This window comes from Dipodomys spectabilis, unplaced genomic scaffold (assembly GCF_019054845.1).
Source record: "Dipodomys spectabilis isolate Male_0828 unplaced genomic scaffold, ASM1905484v1 ptg000014l, whole genome shotgun sequence".
Lineage (NCBI taxonomy): Eukaryota > Metazoa > Chordata > Mammalia > Rodentia > Heteromyidae > Dipodomys > Dipodomys spectabilis.
Genome location: NW_024870691.1, coordinates 3486764 through 3492244, shown reverse-complemented (window position 1 = coordinate 3492244; position 5481 = coordinate 3486764). Strand labels below are relative to the sequence as shown.

General features: G+C 34.4%; 1 non-coding gene across 1 annotated transcript; it reads left to right on the top strand.

The window, feature by feature from the left end:
• The first annotated feature begins 2640 nt into the window (after positions 1–2640).
• LOC122095386 lies at positions 2641–2750 on the top strand. Its single transcript, XR_006145117.1, has one exon. It is a non-coding gene; the product is annotated as a U6 spliceosomal RNA (small nuclear RNA).
• Positions 2751–5481: the final 2731 nt, after the last annotated feature.

Sequence of the window (5481 nt, the reverse complement as noted above, 5' to 3'; positions counted from 1 at the left end):
AGAAGCTCTGCAACTTCATGCAATCCCATTTGTCCAACCTTTCATTGATTTGTTGTGTTTCCGGGTCTCTATTCAGAAAATTTCAGCCAGAGCCAAGGAGACCTAGGGTTTCTCCTATTCCATCCTGTAATGTTTTCAGAGTGTCTGCTTTGACTCCGAGGTCTTTGATCCATTTGGAGCTGATTCTGGTGCAGGGTGATATATAAGGATCTAGCTTTAGTTTTCTACAAATAGTTAAGCAATTTTGACAGCACCATTTACTGAAGAGGCTGTCTTTCTTCTATTTTTTTAGCTCCCTTAGCAAAGATTAGATGACTATAGGTCTTTAGGTTCATTTCTGGGTTTTCAATTCTATGCCATTGGTCCTGAAGTCTGTTCTTGTGCCAGTACCAAGCTATTTTGATTACTATGGCTTTATAGTAGAGTTTGAAATTTGGTATTGATATTCCTCCAGCAGTGTTCTTTCCATTGAGGAGCATTTTTGTTATTCGTGGTCTTTTATTATTCCATATGAATTTTTGGATTGCCTCTTCTATTTCCTTGAAGAATGAGGTTGGAATTTTGATAGGTATTGCATTAAATTTGTAGATAGCCTTGGGAAGTATTGCCATTTTCACGATGTTAATCTTTCCAATCCAGGAGCATGGGAGTTTTTTCCCATTTTCTAAGTTCTGTTTTGATTTCCTTTTTCAAGTTTTTAAAGTTTTCACCATAGAAGAGCAGCAGACATGGAGCATGAAAGAGAAAGAGAGAAAATGGGAGAGTGAAAGAGAAAGAGAAATATCACAATACTGAAAGTGCATAACAGATAAACAAGAGCAGTATGAGAATATTCATACGGCTGTCTTTAGACTCTACATATACATTTGAAGGTATTTGATGTATGATAACCCATCAAAATGAAATATAAAGTTATTTTGTTAAAAATAAAAATGTCTCAGGAGAAATTTTAAATGTAAAAACAATCTTCATGGAAGCAAACTCTGAGCTATTTCATGACTTTGAAAAGGATAAAGTGGTTGAAGTTAGTATAAATTCAGAAGTATGACCATTCACAATGATATAAAAAGGTATTCATATATTTAATAACATAATCCAAAGCAGAAAGCAAATGTTGGATAATTGATTTTTTAAAAAACATTCTGTCAGGTGCTTGGAAGGTGGCTCAGTGTTAGAGTGCTTGCCTTGCATGCATGAGGCCCTAGATTTGATTTCTCAGCACCACATAAGCAGAAAAAGATGGAAGTGGTGTTGTGGTTCAAGTGGTAGCACTAGCCTTGAGCTGAGGGACAGCACCTAGGACCCAGAGTTCAAGCCCCATTACCAGCAAAATCAAAATATAAAACAAAACTAAACACAGTCTCTCACTTTTGTGGCCTCAACTCTTTAAAATCACTGCTTCAGCCTCTGGGTAAGATTTTAGGTGTGGACATTTATCAACATTCCTGATTCAGACTCTACTTCATAACTTTTTAAATAAATATTTTGTTCTTAATTTTCCTCTTCATAAATTCACATGCACCTATAAAAAATGGTTTGGCCATCCCAGTAACCTTCTCCAAGCACTTCATAATGATGACTTACAAAAAGTTGTATTATATTACAACAAGGAAAACAATGCTACAAATAAGAAAAACCAACAATTAAATATTAATGATTAATAAAATGAAAAACAAAACAATTACCAGTGTTTTCAGTATTTGAAGCGTACTACGTATTAGATTTTACTATTTTCTCATATTCCTGTACATTTAAAACTGCCTAAGATTATGATGTTCAACAAGAGTTTTAAAGGCTATGAGCAGTCTTTAAAGTTACCCATTAAGATTACTATTTATGGCTCATCTCATCATTTGTATATGGCTTATATCATCATTTGTTCCTCACTAACATCTAAAATAAGGAAGCCCTATATTTTTAATAGAAACTATGTAGTTAAAAGTCTTAACTCTTTATTCTGCTCCTTTACACAAAGACTTTGCAACTTCTCATTAGTAAAATTTCTATAAACTCTGAAATGTACATACTTAGTAGCATATGTCTGCTACCATAAATCTTAAATACTTTATCAAAAAGTTTTATGACCTGGGGCTGGGTAGGTGGCTCAGTGGTAGAGTGCTTGCCTTGCATGCATGAAGCCCTGGGTTCGATTCCTCAGCACCACATAAGCAAAAAGAAAAAAGTTGGAACTGGCACGTTGGTTCAAGTGGTAGAGCAGTAGCTTTGAGCTGAAGAGCTGAGGGACAGCGCCCAGTCCCAGAGTTCAGGCCCCACTCGCAGACTCCCACACCAAAAAAAATTTATGTCCTGCCAAACAGTCCTAGTTTTGGCATATATAAGCAAATTCCCAAAATTAAAAATGTTTAAAACACTAAAACTTAAAAAAAAACCTTAACACTTGCTTCAGTGTTCATTATGACAGGTGCCTTGTATAAAATAGTTGAATTCCTCCTCTTACACATCTCTTGAACAACAAATATCTGGAATTATTTTGTTTTTGACATGTCAGTCTTTATTCTTAAATGTGTGCTTATGTAAGAAGTACATGGTTCTAAAATTTCGTGGCAATTCTTTTGAGCTTACTTTTTGTTGAATTGTCTAGTTTAAGAAAATAAATTACACTTTATATATAAAAAATGTTCTATGCTCAATTCAGCATAAAGTACTCTAACATTGGAACAATACAGAGAAGATTAGAATGGCCTCTGAGAAAGGATGACAGGCAAATTCCTGAACCATTCCATACTTTTACAACAACAGATGCTGGAGGGGATGTAGCCACAAGAGAACTGTACTGCATTCTTGGTGGGAGTGTAAACTTATTCAACCCTTTGGAAAGTACTATGGAGGTTCCTCAAAAGACTCCACATAGAGCTCCCCTATGACCCAGGAATCCCACTTTTGTGCATTTACCCAGATGATCACAAACAAGACCACACTAAAGCTACCAGCACAACTATGTTTACTGCAGCATTATTTACCATCGCTAAGATCTGAAACCAACCCAGATGCCCCTCAGTAGATGAATGGATCAAGAAAATGTGGTATTTATACCAATGGAATTCTATGCCTCCATCAGAAAGAATGGCATCGCCCAATTTGTTAGAAAATGGAAAGACTTGGAAAAAAATATTAAGTGATGTAAGCCAGATCCAAAGAAACATAGGCCCTATGTTTTCCTTAATTTTTAATAACTATTTTATGTCTGAGATAAGCAGAAAAGGTTAAAAGCTTTGCACATATGACCAGATTAGGCAAATCAAACCCAAGATAGGAACACACGTGTGTTTTTCTCTTGCTTGTTATTGATTCTAACGTACTTATAACAGGTGATGTGTTTTTTTGTTTCTTTATATGTTCCTCCCCCATGCTATAACCCGTTTACACTGTATTTGAAGTTGGTGCGCCCACATCTTGTATATACGTTCCTCTAATTTGGGGAGGGAAAGGAAAAAAAACAAGATGCTTAAATAGGGATACAGGTTGACCCATTATAACAATGAGATGCACAAGACACTATGATGAAAAATGAACTTTACAATTTAGGCAGGGGAAGTGTACTTAGGGAGGGGAGTGTGCTTGTAGAGGTGGGAGGGAAGGGATGGTAGGGGAACATAAAGGAGGAGGTAACAATGCATGTTAGGAAATGTACTCATTACCTTGCTCATGTAAATGTGACCCCTGTGTACAGAATTTTACAATAGAAAACTTATAACATGTTCTGAGATGGAAGAGTTTATTTCCTTTATTTTACTCATATAATATTGTTAACAAAGAAATTAATGCAAAACACTAATATGAAAATATTTTGAATGTGTGTGTGTGTGTGTGCAAGAGCGTGTGTTCTCATCCAATTGCATGTATGTTGGTGTGCTCAGAGTTTGAAATCAGGGCTTCAAAGTCTTGTTAGGCCTTTCCTCTCTAGATTGGTGATCTACTATATGAGCTACATCTCCATTCCTGGCCTGTTGCTAATTCATTGAAATTTTTGAAAAATAATCCTATGAATTTATTTTTCCCTCATTGGTTTCCAACTGTTATCCACAGATCTCTAGCTTCAGTGTTGATATGGCGAATAGTTAGGTTTACAGATGTGACCAGCCAGCGCAAGTCTTTTAGAATAATTTTAAAAGTAGAAGAAAGTTTACTTCACGGGGTCCTGTTTTATCATTTATTTTTAAAGCATTTTGGAGTGATTATATGCAATTTTTTTTCGTTTTTTTTGATTCTTAACACAATAAGTGAAAATATTTAAAAGTTTTAGTACTTTTTAAAAAGGAAACAGGAACTATGGGACTGAAAAAATTTTTCTCTTATAAACTCAGCTCTGTGCACGATAACCCAATGTCACCAACACAATCTGTTTTGAAGACCAAATGTAACAGAAAACTATCACCATGGGCAATAATTGCTATGCTATTATTTCTTGGAAATATGAATATTGAATTGAGAGTGTAAGAGAATGGAGAGATTTTACCTACCTTTTGTGTATTGCTGAAAGACTTTTGGAAACTTTGACTCATTTCTTTGCTCAAAGTGTGTGTTTGAGCCATGCACTTACTGCCTTTAATTACAAATTTTCCAAACACTAAAATGGTAATAACATTAGCTTTATAGAAAATGTTATCTTAAGAATTAAGGGAAATAAATCTTGTGAAATACTTAACACAAACGTCTATGAATGAGTTTGAGTTTAGCCAGAAGTTTTTAAAATACTAAAAAGAATGCGATAAGTATTACAGAAACCATTACATGTAGTGAGCAATCAGAAGTAATGTTATCTATTGACCATGCTCTGCTTCCAAGGAAGCCAGGTGGATAACTTCTCATGCTGTAAATCAAACTGGTTATCTTATGTCTTGTGTGTGTAAAAATATCAGGGACAGAATGATGAAGGAATGTTGTAGACTGAGGTGAAGTCCATATGAAAATGTGCAAAACTGATAAAACATAAAAGTATCTTAGTAGTAAATTGTGTTTTACATTATTTAAATTACATCACAAAGATAAGAAAGACCTAGAAAAATGAATTCTCTTTTTGATGTCCTATCATAGGTCCTTGGATCAACTCTTTCCTCATTCTTGTAGAGGTATCATCAGATGAGATGAACTATATTATTTTTTTGTTTGTTTCCTTCCATTTATTCTTCATTTGACACCTCAACTAATTGAGACTGAAAGAAACCAAGGGAAATTAGACACACAGGCTTTGGAAAGAACAATCAATGTAAAATAAATAAAACACATACAGCCTTGTAAAAAGTCTGACTAAATTGAGTTATATAGTCTCAAGCGTCAACAGAAAATGATTAAGAAATATCATGCTATTGATAATTGAAAATGATAGGAGTTGCTTAATATTTTTCCTTTCTACTACTTTGAATTAATTATTGATTTTGTATAGAGAGATTAAAGATGAGATTAACAAGAACTAGATTAAAAATGGACAAAAGATCTGAATAGACATATTCTTCTTAAAGC